We start from the raw sequence: 19,563 nt of genomic DNA, 5'->3' as shown, positions 1-19,563 counted from the left end.
ACAGCAATCAGACAACAGAAAGAAATAAAAGGCATCCAAATCGGCAAAGAAGAAGTCGAACTCTCACTCTTTGCAGATGATATGATACTTTATGTGGAAAACCCAAAAGACTCCACCCCAAAACTGCTAGAACTCATAGAGGAATTCAGTAAAGAGGCAGGATATAAAATCAATGCACAGAAATCAGCGGCATTCCTATACACCAACAACAAGAGAGAAGAAAGAGAAATTAAGGAGTCAATCCCATTTACAATTGCACCCAAAACCATAAGATACCTAGGAATAAATCTAACCAAAGAGGCAAAGGATCTGTACTCAGAAAACTATAAAATACTCATGAAAGAGAGTGAGGAAGACACAAAGAAATGGAAAAACGTTCCATGCTCATGGATTGGAAGAACAAATATTGTGAAGATGTCAATGCTACCTAGAGCAATCTACACATTCAATGCAATCCCCATCAAAATACCATCCACTTTTTTCAAAGAAATGGAACAAATAATCCTAAAATTTGGATGGAAACAGAAGAGACCCTGAATAGCCAGAGGAGTGTTGAAAAAGAAAAGCAAAGCTGGTGGCATCACAATTCTGGACTTCCAGCTCTATTACAAAGCTGTTGTCATCAAGACAGTATGGTACTGGCACAAAAACAGACACATAGATCAATGGAACAGAATGGAGAGCCCAGAAATGGACCCTCAACTCTATGGTCAACTAATCTTCGACAAAGCAGGAAAGAATGTCCAATGGAAAAAAGACAGTCTCTTCAACAAATGGTGTTGGGAAAATTGGACAGCCACATGCAGAAGAATGAAACTGGACCATTTTCTTACACCACACACAAAAATAGACTCCAAATGGTTGAAAGACCTCAATGTGAGACAGGAGTCCATTAAAATCCTAAAGGAGAACACAGGCAGCAACCTCTTCCGCCTCAGCCACAGCAACTTCTTCCTAGAAACATCGCCAAAAGCAAGGGAAGCAAGGGCAAAAATGAACTATTGGGACTTCATCAAGATAAAAAGCTTTTGCACAGCAAAAGAAACAGTCAACAAAACCAAAAGACAACCGACAGAATGGGAGAAGATATTTGGAAATGACATATCAGATAAAGGACTAGTATCCAAAATCTATAAAGAACTTATCAAACTCAACACGCAAAGAACAAAGAATCCAATCAAGAAATGGGCAGAAGACATGAACAGACATGGCATCCTGAAATGCTTAGGGACCTAAGGAAAAGTGTTACAAATGTGAATAGAGTTAGAGTGTGGAAACAGTGTATGAGGAGGTCTAGTTCTCTGTGTTATTTTGTTCAAGTAAGAACTGCACACTGAATGGAAGTTGCATTGCTAGTCAATGTAAAATGACCTAGGAACTATGCACATAAATTAGGTCTTTATCTTTAGCTATAAAATGAGCTCTCAAACACATAGAATGGAAACTGAGGACTGTTCTACTCATCCTATATTTTGAAAAATTCAGTGACTGGATAGATGTCATTTAAGAAAAAGTAAACAAGAAAAATCTACAATGGGGCTTGTAAAAGGATACTATAGCTTAAGGAAAGGGAGCAACACCCCCAAATATAAAAGAAAATAAATCTATATAAGAAATATATCAAAATTTTAGAAAGCAATTACTTCATTGGTCTTCAAGTATATGAATGGGGTAGCCTCCATGAAATAGGTTCTTTGCCCATCAGGCTAAGGCAAACGCTGGGATCCAAGTATTACCTGAATTAACGGGAAACTTATACAACAAGCTATAGGTACACTAGTTTAAAAATCCTCTCAAAATGGAAGTAGTAAATATAATTAACACTTCTGACATCAAATAAACAATCTGGAAGACAAACTTGAGATACTCATCAAGAAGCTGTAGAGTGGGTTAAAAAAAAAAAGACACTTCTTAAAGGGATAAAGATAAAAATAAAAGAAAAGATGACAATAACTTTATTTATTTATTTAATTTTATTAAGTATCTATTACATTTTAGGCATACACTGGGCAAATTCAAATGAAAAAGAAATCAAGATGGTTTCATAAACATCATATAGAGTAGCTGGCAAGGCAAAGAAGCATGAGACCTAACAAAGAGGTATCTATTTTGTATTGATAAAAGGAAAGTTGCATTCTCAAGAAATATCCTAGCATTAAATAATGTGATATTTTACAAGTTAGAATTATGGTGAAAATGAGAGACACAAACACTTAATGGGAACTTGGAAGTGCTGGTCTAGTCTAAAGGAGAGGAATGCATACAGCTTGGGCCACTCAGTCCGTGAGGATGCCTATACTCTAAGTCACAAAATCTTAGTGAACAATGGCTTAAGCTTTAGCTACTCAAAGTGAGGTCCACAAACTAGCAGCATGGGATTCATCTGGAGCTGGCTAGAGATGCAGAATCTCAGGCCCAGCCCACATGTACTGAATCAGAATCTCCATTCTAACAAAATGCCCAGGTGATTCAAATTCACACTATTCATTCATGCACACTCATATACTTGATATATAAAGACAATTTTGAATAATAAAATAGTAAGGTAAAATTATACATGCTACATACTCTACATATAAAGACTATCCTCTTTTTTTTTTTGACTATCCTCTTTTTTGAACATTTATGGAAGACTTACCAAATGCATCACTAGGATATAGCATCCCTCCTATTAACTCCAAAGAGCAGAAGTTGTACAAGTAAAATAGTCTAAAAATTAGATTAAGATTTAATTGCACAGATTTAAACAAAAATCAACAAAACTACCAGTTATTGTTTCAAAGAGGATACTAAAAATAAAATTATGGACATTATAGAAGGCTATATACCAAAGTTTGTAAGATGCTCTCATTTGTATTCATAGGTAAAAGCTTTAATTATTTCATAAGAAAAATTTATAATCTAGATATTTAAGTTAAGGAAGTAGAGAAACTATAACAGCTTGGTGGAAAGGACAGGCCAAGACATACATGTCTGGTGGCAAAACTGATTTGATTTTTTTCTTATAGAGATTATAAATCATATTCTTCAACCACCTGTAGCTTTGTCATTGTTCTCTACACTGGTGTAGCGATTGTTACTCAGCTAGTACTGTGTTGTGCCCAGCCCTGTCCTTGAAAATGGAAGTTTTTAATTGCCTCAGAAACTGAGACCCAGAACTAGAATAGCTCACTTGTTAATTAGAGGACCACAGAAGAGTTTTACTTGCCACTTACAGCCGAGCCCCTGTTGGGACAACCTGATCACTTTCCCAGGAAGGATAGAGGAGAGTGTTCTATTTCCTTTTATTACTTTATAAGAGCAAATAATATACATTCATAGTGGCATTTAATCACAACATTTTTCTGCTCTGATTTAGGACACAAAGGACAAGCTTCTTGCCAATTTTTATGGACACATAAAAGGTAAATATATTTGATTTTCTAAACAAAGAGAATTTTGAAATGCAAGCTGCACATTACATGTGTACCCCTTTTACTGTAGATATTCAATATATGCAAGAGTAGAGTCCAGCCCTTGGCATATTTTGCTTAAGAACAATAGAAAACAAAAGCTATTAATCACATCTGTCCCCATGAGGGAAAAAAAAAAACAAACCCAAAACATTATGTAGTTGTGCCAGGAACTTAACCTCCATTTAGGGGATTTTCCTAAGCAATTCTAAGAACAAGGACTTAAGACTTTGTCCATAAGAGTTATAGAGAAACTTTGGATATATATTTTTAGAGAAACTTTGGATATTTTTAAATGGAGAAGAGGGGCTAATAATCATTTTGGCATCTTCATATGATCATTGTATTTGTGTGGTGAAGAACAGATAGGGATGAAGCTGGAAACTGAAAACCAGGTAGGTGTCTATTACAGTAGCACACAGGAGAGAGCATGACAGCCTAGGTGACGTGGTGAGCTAAATAAATGGGGTGCAATGGTAGGGATCAAGAGATGTTTGGGAAATGAAATGGAAGGAGTTAGTGAATGACTGGATGTTGGAGGTGGAGACAGAGAAATGTATACTGATTCTCTGGTTCTTGCACTTACAGAGGGATCACAGAAGTAAGAAGTTGGTGGAGGAGATGATGGGTTGTACTTTAGAAATGTGGATTTTAAAGTGCCTAATGTCCATCCAAATGGAAGTAACCAGTGGGCATTTGGCATTTATGAATCTGGAGTTCCAGAGAGAGGCCTGGGCTGTTGGTGTAGATTTGGAAGGCATTAGCACATAGTATTTGAAACCAGGGACTGAATAAAAGCACCATCAGGGAGGGATAATGATAAAAAGATATTAATGAGCAATATTAAAACAATATTTTTAAATTAAAACAATGGGAAGAGAGGTCAAGTCTTAGGTCAAACCTAAGATTGACCTCTAAGGAGTAATGAAAATTGCCAGAAAAGCTGTAAAGCAACAGGATATTAGTGGCTCAAGGGTCAGTGACTTCAACTTTAAAGTGAAGTCCATTTACGTGGCAAAATTGGCAGTTTCCTCCTACAAGACCCTAAAATTTAAAGGTGACCAAAGATAATGCAGGAGCCAAGATGTGATAGAACTTGTGAATTTTAAAGCTTGGCGTCAAAGCATTATTAGCCGACATTGAGATTGCAATCTCTTCCATCTATTGTCCCCCATTCCTCACTTGTGTCCCCCATACTTCTTTGTGATTTCCTTAAAATCTCTGTTGGTTAACAGCTCATGTGCTCTTCCAGTGACATTTCCTTTCACCTTCAGATTGTTGCTAATCAACACACTCCATATTCCGTCTGGGATTTTGGGGTGAGACTGGAAGGTAGGAGGGGAGGGAAAAGTTTAAATAGTGCTGGCAAATAAGACAGCCAGATCTTCTTGGGCTTTGGTGGGGAGCAGTGTCTGTGTGGGGTATACTGATCTATATAGGAAATACTATGTTGGGAACTATGGTTCTCTGTCTTTAAGTAAAGCTTGTAAAAAAAAATCCTGAGTAGGTAGGAAAGGATGAAACGTAGAGGAAGGTGTCATTTTTTTTCTTTTTCTTTCTTTTTTTCCTTTTAATTATTATTATTATTATTATTATTATTATTGAAAGAGAGAGAGAGAGCACTCTAGTGGGGGCAGGGGAGGGCGGTAGGGGCAGAGGTAGAGGGAAAGAGAATCTTAAGCAGGCTCCACACACAGCACGGAGTGCTCAGTGGGAGACAGATACAAAAATACCAAGATAAATTAGATGCTCTTTCTGTTTTCAAGAAACTTAAACTCCAGAAAATTGTATACGGAGAGTTAGACAAATCCTTTACTAGAAGCATAAAAAGAGTTATCAAATAGGTCAAACCAGTACGACTGGGAAATCTCCATAGAGATGACATTTAAACAGGGTTTTGTATATTTTGACAAGTGAACACCTGAGGGGACTATAATTCCAACTGGAGGAATCTCTTGAACAGAATGGGGCAAGGTAGGGCATGTTTTGACTGAGTGTCCACAGTGTAGGGAGGTAATCTTGAAAACTAGGTAAGATCTAAGTATATATTACAGTTGACCCTTGAACAGCATAGTGGTGAGGGATGCCAACTCCTGTGCAGCTGAAAATCCACTATAACTTTTGACTCCCCAAAACTTAACTACTAATAGCCTACTGCTGACCAAAAGCTTTACTGATAACATAAACAGCTGTCTAACACACATTTTTATGTTATATATATTATATGTCGTATTCTTACAATAAAATAATCTAGAGGAAAGAAACTGTTAAGAAAATCATAAAGAAAAGAATACATTTACAGTACTGTATTATATTTGTTGAAAAAAAAAAAAACCCCATGTATAAGTGGACCTGCTCAGTTCAAACCCATGTTGTTCAAAGGTCAACTGTACTTCAAACACCATTTTAAAGGCTTAGCATTTCTTTTTTTCAAAGGAAGGAGGCCACTGAAATTTCCCAGTATTAAAGTGAAAGGATCCAAGTTGTGTTTTATAAAAATCCCCTAGCCTTGTACAAGAATATTGTGAGGTGTGTGTGTGGGGTAGGAGTTCTTGCAGTAGAAATATTACTTTATGTAAGAAGATATAAATATTCAAAATTAGAGCAGCAGAATTAAAATGGGAAAGAAGAGACCATGCTCAAACCCCTAATTACCATCAATGGCTCTTATTATTGAGGTATGGGTGGCAGCACGTTTTTATTTCTGGTTAGGTGGGAGAAATGGGTGGCTGTGAAAGGGAACTAGACCTTGTTGAGAATTTACCATGTGCCAATCACATTTAACAAATATGAGAGCTCATAACATCACTTTAAAGTGGTTATGATTTTTTAAATAAAAACCTGAAAAAAGACGCATAAAAACCCCCAAAATGAAGTAGTTCTGATTTTCTCCGTACTACAGATAAATTGGGGTTCAGATAGATTAAGTAACTCTCATGAAGTCACATAGCTGGAAAAGAAACAAAGCTGAGAGTCAAACCTAAACCTGCCTGACTGAAAGGTTATTACTATAATGCTAAAAATAACAAAGTTCTTTTCAAAAGGGAGATTTTGCTTTTTGCAGCAGTTCTAAGAGATAGCCAGAAAGAACATGGAGATGCAAGTGTAATTAATTTGAGGTTTACAATAGTTTCCTGTGGATGTTAGTTTATAGGCAATGCTAATTTTCTGTTCGGTAATCAAGTACAGTGTTAGTTTTCTCACCACAGAGTATTTATTAAACAGACTATTGTAATATGCAATTTCTTGTGATAGAGCTGTTGAACCAGCCAAACACTTATCTAAGCAAATACTTCACCACTTACCTTAGCTTGGGTTGCGGTAACAAAATACCGCAGATGGGATGATTTAAAAAACAGACATTTCTCACAGTTCTGGAGGCTGCAAAATCCAAGATCAAGGTGCTGACTGATTTGGTTCCTTGTGAGAGCCCTTTTCCTGGCCAGTAGATGGCTACTCTTTTGTTGTGTCCTCACATGTTGGAGAGAGTGAGTTCTCTGTGTCTTCTCTTCTAAGTACAGGAATCCTATTAATCAGGGCCCTGTTCTTGTGACCTCATTTAACTTTACATACTTCCTTACTCCGAATATAGTCACATTAGGGGTTAGAGAGTCAACATATGAATGGGGGGCACAATTCAGTTAATAGCACTACCTACAGCAAAATTCAAAGAAAGCATTTATCTACTAAATGTATTATTCAGCAAAACAGAACTGCCATAGCTTCAGAGAAAATATGCCTAAGGAAAACAAGACTATCATTTGTTTGTGAGAGTTGCCTTATCACAAAGAATGCCAAAGAAACGAAACATGCAAGGTAGATGTGTGCACCACATGTGATTTCCAGTGAAATCAGTGCTGGTGACAGACAACATTCTCTGTTAATAAACTGTTGTGCTTGCGTTAGCCGCACATATGCTAAAACTGTTGCAGATGAGGGTAATATTTGCAGCAGATAATTTTCTCAGAAATGTTTATCCTTAATAGAGATTACAAACGCAGCATAAAGTTTCCTTTGTTAATGACATTAAATTTATGGGGAAGTAATACAAGTTTATTATAGAAATATAAAATGCTAAGAATAAAAAGAATAAAATCCAACACCCAGAGATAACCATGAATAACATCTGGGTCTATTTGCTTCCAGAATTCTTTGTACACATAATTTTATATGACTTCTACTCATCAGTACTTTTTAAATTCATGTCAGAATAGTTGTGAAAATATTTCTTCTTTTTTTTTAATAGTTTCATGTTGGCAAATGCCCATCTATGATATTTTAAATTGCTGAAGAGTATTTTACTCTATGGATATGCCATAATTTATGAACAATATGTCAGAATCTCTGATTCCTACCTTCAGCCCAAATTAGTCTTTTCAGTCTTTGAAGTCTTTCTCTGTTTGACTGGTTTAGTTCTAATTTTCTTAATTACTGAGGCTTAATTTTTTATGTACTTATTGACCATTTGTTTTTCTTCCATAGATTATTAATTCATTTCCTCTGCCTATTTTTCTTTGAGGGATTTGTCTTTTTCTTACTGATAGGCAAGAAGTCATTGTAGAAAATATATTAACTATCTATGTTTAATTTAAAAAATTTTCCAAGTTATCATTGGCAGTTAAAATTTTTCTAGGGCTTTTTTTTTTCAGCTTTAGCGTGTGTCTTCTACTACTAATGGGGTAAATATGTATAAATCTTAACCTCTCTGGTACTTATTTAGATATATAGAATGAGGTAGGAATATGATCAAGTATCCCAATAGGAATTATTGAATTATCTGTCCTTTTAGCATTTATTAAAATTTCAATTATTATATACTAAATTATTAGGCATTTTTAGGCCTATTTATGGATTTCCTAAATTAGTTTTACTGGATTGTCTTTCCATAACTGTGAAACATAGTTTTATTTTTATTTTCATTTTTTGTTTGTCATGGTATAAAGAAATACATTGACATTGCATCAGTGATCTTTCTAAATTCCCCTATTTTAATAATTTAAAGATTCTTTTAGATTTTCTGCACATATACTATCTAGGAATAATGAAAGCTTTATTTCTGCCTTTCCGATTCTTAAACATTGTATTTCTTCTTTTTGCATTCTTTCACTGGGTAGGGCTTCCACTAAAAGTTGAATAGAAGTTGTATTCATATGAGTATTCTTGCCTCATTGTCAGTCACAATAATTCATTATTAAGTATGATGTTTACTGCAGGTTGATATATAGATGTGCTTTATCAGAATAAGAAAGTTCTCTTTAATTCATATTTTGCTGCATCTATCAAGATCATCATATAACTTTCTCTTTTTTTGTTAATGTGCTGAAATACATTGATCTTCAAATGCTAAACCAATTTTTCATTCCTGAATAAATCTACTTATGCCATGATGTATTATTCTTTTTATATTATGGTGAATTTATTTTGTTTGGAACATTTCCATCTATTTTTTGTAAGATTCATTGGCAATTTTCCTTTTTTCTGTGATGCTTTAATTGGTATTATTATAGTTATGCTGGAATTATACTGTGAGTTGGAAAATGTTCCTTCTTTTTATATTCTCTGGAGGAGATATGATTAATCATCAGGATTAAAAATGAAAACCACAAAGAGATATCACTTCATATCCATTAGGATGGTTACTATTAAAACAAACAAAATAATAAGGGTTAGCAGTGATGTGGAGAAGTTGGAAAGCTTGTGCACTATTAGTGGGATTGTAAAATGGCACAAAAACTGTGAAAAACTGGCAATTCCTAAAAAACTTAAAAATGGAACTACCATATGATCCAGCAACTTCACTTCTGGGTATATATCCAAAAGAATTGCAAGCAGGGTCTCAAATATTTGGACACCCATGTTGATGGAAGCACTAGTCACAATAGCCAAGAGGTGGGGGTAACCCAAGTGTCCATTGACAAATGAATGGATAAACAGAATGTGGTACATACACACAGTGGAATACTATGCAGCCTTAAAAAGGAAGGAAATCCTGTCACATATTACAACATGATTGAACCTTGGGGATATTATGCTAAGTGAAATAAGCCAGTCACAAAAGGACAATAACTGTATGATTTCACTTATGTGAGGTTTGTAAAGTAGCCAAATACATAGAAATAGAAAGTAGAATGATGGTTACTATGGGGAAAAAGGAGTTGTTTAATGGGCATAGAGTTTTAGATTTGCAAGATGACAAAGTTCTGGAGATCTGTTTTACACAATGTAAATACACTTAACACTACAGAGCTGTACATTTTAAAATAATTAAGATGATAAATTTTATATGTGTTTTTTATCAATAAAAAAGATACAAATTGAACTTTTAGATGTCTGTCATGAAAAATACACTAGATGGGACTAACGGCAGATTGATGTTGCAGAAGAAAAGATTAGTCAATTTTTTAAAAAGATTTTATTTATTTATTTGACAGAGAGAGAGAGAGAGCATGAGCAGTGGGGAGGTGCAAGGGGAGAGGGAGAAGCAGGCTCCCTGCTGAACACAGAGCCTGATGCGGAACTCAATCCCGGACCCTGGAATCATGACCTGAGCTGAAGGCAAATGCTTAGCTGACTGAGCTGCCCAGGTGCTCAGATTAGGAGAGAGAGAGAGAGAGAGAGAAACTATCCAGAATTAAATACAGGGAGAAAAAATGAAAAAAGCATTAGTGAGAAGTGAGTTAGCTTCAAGAGGCCTAATGTATGTGTAATTGTATCCTAGGGGGAAAAAAATGTGGGGGAGATTATATTTGAAGACATAATGGTTGGCAATTCTCCATATTTGATAAAAACTATAAACCCACAGATCCAAAAATTCAATAAACACCAAGCACAAGAAACATGGAGAAAACTATGCCAAGGCATATCATAGTCACATTGCTCAAAACCAGGGATTAAGAGAAAATCTTTAAAATAGCTAGAAAATAAAGATTGGTCATGTTCAGAAGAACAAGAATAAGCAAGACAGCAGATTTCTTGTTGGAAACAACACAAGAAAGAAGAAAGTGGAACAATATCTTTAAAGCACTAAGTGAAAAAAAAATCTTTCAATCTAGTATTCTATACCCAGTGAAACTCTTTCCAAATTGAAGGGGAAGTAAAGACTATTTTCAGCACATAAAGGCTGGAAAAATTCACCATAAGACTCACTGTATAAGAAATATTAAAGAAAATCCTTTAAGCAGAAGGAAAATCTATAGTGACAGATACAAGATCATTGGTTGCATTGGCTGGGGGAGGACAGGAGGGAGGTACTAGGGAATTATCAAGAGGTACAAGGGTCTTGTAGGGGTTATGGATATGTTTATTATCTTTGTTGTGAATATGTATAAAAACTTACCAAATTGCACATTCTATATCTGTACAATTTATTTTATGTCAACTATGATTCAAAAAATCTTTTAAAAAGCCTATATACACATTATGAAGTTGACCAGGGAAATCTTTATTACTCCTCTAACAGTCATTGAGTTGGATTTACCTTCCTGTATTCAGCTGTGATCAAGATCTCATAATGGAGAAAAAAAATCCAAACCAAACCCAAACCAAAATACACACACACACACACACACACACAAATCTTTAGCTGGCAGCAGGAATGTCTTTGATTAAAGGCATGGAATCGTAAAGTATCTTTTAAAACCCCTATAAAACTAAACATAAAAAGGCAATCTTTTCTACTTCCTTTACAAAGGAAATAAAATTATTTATTCTTTTATGTAAATTAATATTTAAAATTTCTCTGGGAGAGAAAACATTTTGATTCATGCAGAGATATAAATAACATAAAACTTTCCTCTGAACAGGTCTTGAGGGAGGTGGAGAGTGAGAGTGAAAAACCATGTCTTAGTTTTTCTGGGATGCTGTTGGTTTGTGCCTTTTGTCTCAGCATATTTATTAGTAAAACAGCCATTGACTCTTAAAATTAAACTGATTTGGATAATAAATTTTGTGGGCACCTACAAAGGCTGGCTAAGATGCAGGAGAAGGAGAAAAGAGGCAGAAGGAACACATGGGGAACACACATATCAAAGTCTTCTGCTTCTCAGAATTGCCTAAAACCTCTGTTCCCATATCAACCCATTTATCAAGAGGGCATGAATCAGTGGTGGGAATGGTACTAACCCTCACTATGTATGGAGAAATCCAGACTTCAGTGAAGTAAAGAGAAGTTAACTCACATAAATAAACAGATAGGGCTACTTGGGTGGCTCAGTTGGTTAAGTGTCTGCATTTGGCTCAGGTCATAATTCTGGATTCCTGGGATGGAGTCCTTTGTTGGGCTTCCTGGTCAGTGGGGAGTCTGCTTCTCCCTCTTCTGCTGCTGCTCTCTCTCTCTCAGTCAAATAAATAAATAAAATCTTTAAAAAAAAAAAGGCAGGTAAAATGAGAAAGGTGAAGTCTGCACTGAGATCAAGTTCTGTTCCTGGGTTCTATTGTTGCTGAGGTCCAGGTGCCTTCTATTCATTGTTTGGTTGTCATCCTTCTTTGAATCCATGAATTAATACATTCTCAGTTTATCAGGGACATCTGTTTTATTTAATCTGGAGCACTCCATTATTCCTTCTTTTTAAATTAAATTGCCTTCATTTGGGAATTACTCTTCCCTGACTCTACGTTTTCCCAATGGAGGTGCCTCTGCAACACGCTGGCCATGGGGTGAGCATAAGACCCATTTATGGCCAATCACAGCCTCGCATTCTTCTGGCCAAAGATGTTGGCCCTGGAAGGGACATGTGATCCCAACTACCATTGTTTGAGCTCTTCTTTGGGATTTTTAAGCAAAGATTCTTAGAGAAGTTTTCTTTCCTTTGGGACTGCTATCCTGGAATGGCATGAGTTCTAAGCTGTCTGTATCATAATCATCTGTTGCACGGGGAAAGCATGTAATGGAATGACAACCACAAATAAAGGGTTAGTAAATAGACAATGGGATTGAGTTTCTCTTGCAACTGGAAAGACCTCACCATCTTGAGAGATCATCATCAAAATGCTATAAGATAATTACTATTATACTCCTCTTTCACACATGAGGGAACTGAAGCTAAGAGAGTTCCAAAGGATAGTCAGTGGCAGAATGGGAATGTGAAATCCAAAACCCACAGTTGTCCCATCATACCACCTTCCCACAAGTTCATTCTAGGTGAACAAATGGAATGTATGATGCGTGTTGGGCATTGTTCTAAGAAAAATATCTGTCCCCGTGTGACTTATATTCTTGTGAGGGCTTACAGAGAAGAAGAAAAATAAATCAGTCACATAGTAAGTTAGTGATACATGCTGAGAAGAAAAGTAAAGCTGGGAAGTGACTAAGAGTTTCCTGGGAGAGGTGTGTATACAATTTCAAATAGGTGGTTAGGGAAGGTTTCCCTTAGAATATTCCATTTTAGCATAGACTTGACAGAGTTGAGGGAGACAGAGGGAAGACCATCCTAGACAAAGTGTGCAGAGGTGGGAGTCTACCTGGAAGGCTTGAGGATTAGTGAGGGAGTCATGGGGATGGGGGACAGTGAGCAAGACTGGTTAGTGAAAGGAAGGAGGTCAGAGAAGCAATGTGGTGGGGAGCAAAGTCATGTGAGTGTTGAGGTCATTTTGAAGGGATTTCAGCTTTTATTCCAATTGAGATAGAAAGCCACAGGAAAGTTTTAAGCAGAGACCTTCCCTGATCTGACAGCTATTTTGACAGGATCCTTTTGTCTTTTGGTTGAGAACAGACTGTGTGTTTGTTGGGTGGTGGAGGGGGGCAGGAAGCCAAGGATGCAAGAGTGGTACAAGAGATGAGTTAGGAAACTTCAAACATACAGGGGAGTTGGAGTTGGAGATTATGGCAACTCTGATGCCAGCTTTGTGATGGAAACTCAGAGAAAGGAGAGACAAATGTTAGCTGGACTCCTCAGACGGAAGACTGGAGGGCTGTTGAAGAAGCAGTGGACTGTGGCCCTGCAAAGAGCACAGGAAGGAAGTGTGAGGAGCCAGCAGAGGGGAAGGGAACACAAGTGATATGTTGACAGGTTGTGATCACCTCTACCATACATGGAGTGTCCACTCAGTGCCAGGCCCTCCGCTTAGCACTTCACGGACATAATTTCTAATAGCCCCACAAAGTCATTATTACCACCATTTCATAAATGAGGGAATTCAGACTCAGTAAGGGTAAATGGTTCCTGAGAAAAATAGAAAGCATAAGGACCTTTCCATTTTCCTTATAGGTAGAAAATCGTTACAATGCTTGATGTAAAATTTTTAAGCCTATCGTAAAACCCATAAATTCAAATGTCTTTTTTCTTTTTAAGATTTTTATTTATTTATTTGAGAGAGAAAGAGAGAGCATGAGGGAGAGGCAGAGGAAGAAGCAAACTCTTTGCTGAGCAGGGAGCCCGACGCGGGGCTCGATCCCAGGACCCTGAGATCATGACCTGAGCTTAAGGCAGCAGCTTAACGACTGAGCCACCCAGGCGCCCCCCATAAATTCAAATGTCTTAATATTCTGTTTACTTACAAATGTATTTTTCATTCAAGACAGCAGGAGGCACCACAGGAAACAGTCTTTGCTGAGAGGTTTTGCCATCTCTGCATGCTGCTCAGCCTAGTCACTGATGGAACTGAGACATTTGCTCCATTGTAGAGGAGGAAGCTTGGGATGAAGGTGGGGAAGCCAGCTGACAGCCATCTTCAGCCACCTGGAGAGGGGCTGGCATGTGGGAAAAAAGATCAGACCTGTTTTCTCAGGTCTATGAAGCAGGGTCAGGGCAAGGCTTGGAGTTAGAGGCAGATCAGCCTGACATGATGAACAACTTCCCTAGGTTGGCTGTTAAGCAGTAAAATAATTACAGGCAGGCTTGAAGATGTCCTAGCAGATTATGCAACCCTTTAACAGATTGCAGTGGGGAGAAGTTGAACACCAGATGGGAGGGGTGGTCCCAGTAGACAACTTACAAAGTTCTTTCAAATTGGAGGTTAGAATCTTCTGGCTGTCGGTGGACACACATCATCCCCTGACCTTTTTAATGCAAGCAGCAGAGAACAGTTTTTTTTCTGTTCTAAAGCTTAATAATTAAAAACACAACAGCTGCTGGAATGTAGAGTGTCCCACTGAAAGGAGCAGAAGAAACTACACTAAGATCATAAGTTCCTATCTCTGTTCCTATCTTTGAACCAACCAACTGTGTGACTTTATTTTCCACCTTCCTAACCTATAAAATAAGGGGGTAGAATTTGAGGACATTTAAGGTCATTCCAGCTCTCACAGCCTATCCAGTTACCTGCCTTTTTGCTCAATACATGTTATCAGTTCAGTTTTCCCTCCCATAAAAATCTGTGCATTCCATTTGCTGGGTTTGGTTTACTTTCAGATTGAGAATTTAGGTACTCTCTTAGTCACCTAAAAGTTGGATAGCTTAATATTTTACATGTAAAAGATGCCACTGAGGAAGCTCAAGGCTAGTGGAATATGACTTGGGAGTGTCGGGGGATGTAATGATGAGATGATGAAAGTCACAGATTTTCCTCCAACATAAATGGAGTCTACAAGGAGAGTTGTCACTTGTAAACCCACAGTGAGGGTAGACTCAGTGAAAATAAGCATTCACATCAGCATTGGTTTCCCTTTTCCCTCTCCTCACACAACACTCGTGAAGGCTTGAAGTGAGCTCATAGGATGTGTATGAGAACAATTTGGCCACTTAGCAATTCAACCTAACGTTGAGCCTGTGATCCCATTGAGGCCACAGTTTTACTGTGGAGAGGTTATGAAAGTCACAGGGCTCTGCAGGGGAGGAGCTACAGGAGGAAGCACCCTCCATCCTAAACTCCTGCTCCTCACAGCCTCCTCTTGATGTCTTTGCGGATCAACTTTAGGTTCTTGGTGGAACTACTGTCTCACTGTGACCAAAAGGACTTAGAGACTCGGAGGGTCCACTGATGCAACTTTACTGTATTCCACCATTACCCCAGCAGGGAGATGGGCCTTGGGCTCATGCTCATCTTACAGACAGGAAACTAAGTGTGATCCTTAAGGAAGATGATCACTCAGACCTTTTCTCTTTTCTTCTTGGAACCTCCAAACACATCTACTGTCCTTTCCTACTCATCCCATACATTCTGTGTGTACAGAAGCCTCAGAGTCACTAATGATGGAAGCCCAACTATGAGCTGATGGATTAAGCAGAGACATGAACACTCCAGACCATTACCTATGAAGAGATCATAGGAGGTCACAGGCAAGTCCAGAGAGCTCTTACTGGCAGGTGAAATGGGGACTGCACTGAGCTGTAGCAGCAGCCTCCCACTCTGGTCTTGCCAGACTTTTTGTCAGGGAGCCTCCAAGATCTCAAGTGAGGAGACACTGGGTTACTCTGTGGGACTGGCAGCTGAGGGCAGAATATTATGACATTTCCTAGTGCGAATTTCTCTGCTTTAGAAGCATCTAAATCCCTCTACCTCATGACTGACTCTGGAGAGAAGAGGTGAGGGGGTGGGAGGAGAAGCCTGCCCTAACTAAAGGCCTTTTCCTGTCCATATATATTTTCAAGACCATGAAGTTTAAGATGTGTGGAATGGGACTCAGAGTGCCTTACAGTTAGAACTGGGGTAGGGACTCTTTGAACTGTTTGTTCACTCAAAAGGTCTCTTTAGGGCTGAGTATGCCCCAAGCTAAATCCCAAGCACATAAATCAACAAGACAGTCATGTGCCCATCATTGTGACCTGTGAGGCAACTAGACATCTGATAAGTGGGGGATGGGGAGAAATAAGCGGGAGCTGCTTAAGTACTACATCAGGCCTTATGCACGCAAAGTAGTTAGACTCACTCTCAATTTAGCTCACTGGAGACAGAGAGCACCAGCTTCTCCTACTTCCTCTTGCATCAGCTCCCAGGGCTGCATCGATCAGCACTCACGCCATTCACATATGACAAAGAAATACTGAGACCCTCCAGGAAGCAGTCTTTGTCTCCCTCCCCACTGTTACACAGGGGCTCCAAAGTCACAAGCATCCGAAAGATCAAAGGCCAATAGAAATGGTCCTTCACCCTGACAGAGAGTTAAGTGCATATCTTTTGCATGTCCCTATTTTCTCAGAAGGGCATTGCCTCCCCCACTCCCAACCTCATTAACCCTAAGAAACTCTTTTTTACTTAGCCAAACCCATGTTCCCAGTCAGGAGAAAGAGGCCACCAATTGTGCTATACACAGTCATACCAAAAAAAAAAAAGTCCAATTTAGTTTTCCGTCACAGTCCATTTTTGCCATGTGGTAAGCAGCTGAAGCCAAAAAGGACCTGAGGCACCATATCCACATGCAGTGACCATGTGTCATTCTTCCACTAAGCAAAGGGACCCCTTTGGCTCTCCTGAGACCAGGGCCACATTGAGACAATCGCAGCCATTTATCGAACACTCATTTCATTTGTCCTGAACTTTAACATGACTCCTATTCTATAAAGCTGTAAGGACACTGACCACAAGTTTTTCTTAAATCTCATATGTCCCCTAGGGAGTACCCCAACTACAAGGAAGGCCCTTCTTCCCCTGGATCTCTGATTGTAGGCTTTGAGCCTGTGTTTGGTGAATGGTACATGCTGGATAGCTAGCTCGTGCAAGCATACCCTGAATGCTTCTGTTAAGCACAATCTTGAAAAACATAGAGACCCTCTCCTCCCTCTATATTACCATCAAGCAGAATGTGCAGCAAAACGTATTATTCATTGTTCAGGGTCATGTGCTCTGGGGGTGGCCACCCAGAGTGTCTACCTTATAATGAAGAATGTCCAAGCATCAGGCCTAGGTCTCCTTGGAAATGCTGGCGATGTGGAGAGGAGAAGGGCCACTGACAGTTGCTTGGTTAAGTTGCTATGGTGTAAAAACTTGCTGTACATAGATCCCAGCAGTGGCTGCTTTGTCCATTTGGTCACTCCTAGACTCCCTGTACTTCAGTTTTCCTAATAAATCTATCTCGATCTCTGTATCCAAGTCTTTTCTTTGGCCTCACAGGACCATCTACCACCCTAGGCTTTAGAGTCTGCTGGTGTGAGGCTGCACATTTGGGGATACTTGTTAAAACTAAACAAAGTTTGTTCTGGTGATGTCTACCATATTTCTGAACTTGGGGTAGATAGAAGCTAAGCTAATCATACACCGGATTAATCATTGAAATTAATGGTTAATGATGAAAATACTTATGTTCAATCTCTCCCTAAAACTGGATTGTGGATACAAAGTTCAAGAGACAAACCAGACAATACTATATCTGAAACATAGTGCAAACTTAATGTGTTACCTAACTTTGAGCTTGAATATCAAAGAAACTCTGAAAACTGAATGTGGTTTTATATTCCCAGAATCTGAAAAGTGTCTTATATAAAATAGTTATCTTGAAGCTCAAACTCAAAGTAGTGCCATAAAAAATACATAAAATTCCAACCTTGACTCTGAAAGCGTAATGCTTTTTTCGTTCCCAACTTTTAGACAAAGAAACTGTGTGAAAGAAGATGGATCCAGCTACAGGAGTGAGGAGGGTGATTTGAGAAGCTGTGGAACCAGATGCCCTGTTTAGAAATCCACGTGTGTTTCATAGATTGGTGGGTTCTCTTGGTGGGGAAAATAGATCCTTTGGTCCCAGTACTTTGTTTCTTCGTGACACAAATCTTCTCCTTTAAGCAGTGAATTACTCTATAGCTCTGAAAAGTAAATAGGTTAATAAATAAATACACAATACACTCATATAAAGGGTGAAGCGGTCATCACAAAGTCAATTGCAAATTTCATGTTGGCTTTAATTCTACTACAGAACACCAGTTTATCAAATTTCATTTCTTGATCTTAGAGGGTCTTGAAGCTTTGAGAAGAAAGTAACAGGAGCAAAGAGCTAGTTCAGATATTAAACAAACATGTCTTTTTCTTAGTAAGACTACAGAGCCTAAAACGTCAAATCGCTTTTCTTTTGGTTGGGCTAAACTCAGTGTGGTAACCTTAGTTGTTTTATGCTGATTAGAAGCTGGGTGACAATGTGTGGCTTTGATTAATAATAGTTGCTTTAAAATTATGTTTGATAGACAAATTGTCTTAAAACCTGAAGTCCATGAGAGGGTTATAACAATGAAAGGGGGGTTGGTGGTGAATCATTAATGAAACCAGTGATAGAAGACAGGCCTAGGATCAGGTCAACCAGTCTTTGGTTGGTGAATAATTTCAATGGCCATTCTCAGTCACTTTTGGATTAGCCTAATTTATTGCTTAATATTTTAAGGGAGTCATTTATTTACTAAATATTTATTGGGACCTAGATGACAAGTACAGTGCTAGGTATTGGGGAGAAAATGAGAAATAGGACCGATGTCCAGTGATTGTGATACTCCGCCTGCCTCTTCAGATCTGTGCTGTGCCCTGCTCTGTGCCCCCAGGAGACTGATCCCTATAGCTGGAACACTGGGCCTCCCTGGCCTCTGGATTCTGACTGGGTTGAGTCAAGGAATTTACCAGCAGATCGGAGGGCAGGAGGAAACTGAGGTTGGGTATTTATTCCCTGTCTTCCTCATTGCCCCCCTGGTTTGCAAGTGACTATTTCCTCTGCCTGTGGCCACTGCTCTGTCTGTGGTTCCAGCACTTGCTAGATTCTGGTAACTCTTCCTTGTTCTTGCCCTTCAGGCCTAGAAGCAATAACAATTTCCCACTGTAATGAGACCTTGGATACTTTATCACTCCTTGTTGGAGTGACTAATTCTAGCTGCATCTCTGAAAGACAACAACAACAACAACAACCTGTTATTAAACTTTCTTCAGTTAAACTCTAATTAGATTTTGTATACTATTTCCTGCTAGGATCCTAACTGATAGACCTCCTGCCCTTGAGTTGTTCACCAGACAAGTCGATAAACAGTGACTATTCAGCATGAGCACAACTGTGATGAAAATTCTAGTTTCTGGCTTACTAGATTAGAAGCTCACCAATGTAAGGAACAAAGAGAAGAATATAAAATGACAATTATGGAAACCATAAAAGTAAACACCTAGAGATGACTGAACTAAACCATTCTTTCAACCTACATTTATTTGTTTATAACCTATTATCGGGCAAGGAATTATGTGGGGGGATTGAATTTAAAATGGGAGAATGGGA

The sequence above is a fragment of the Neomonachus schauinslandi genome, chromosome 2 (genome assembly GCF_002201575.2).
Source record: "Neomonachus schauinslandi chromosome 2, ASM220157v2, whole genome shotgun sequence".
Taxonomy (NCBI): domain Eukaryota; kingdom Metazoa; phylum Chordata; class Mammalia; order Carnivora; family Phocidae; genus Neomonachus; species Neomonachus schauinslandi.
The sequence above is the reverse complement of the archived record's forward strand: the minus strand, read 5'-3'. Positions refer to the sequence as shown.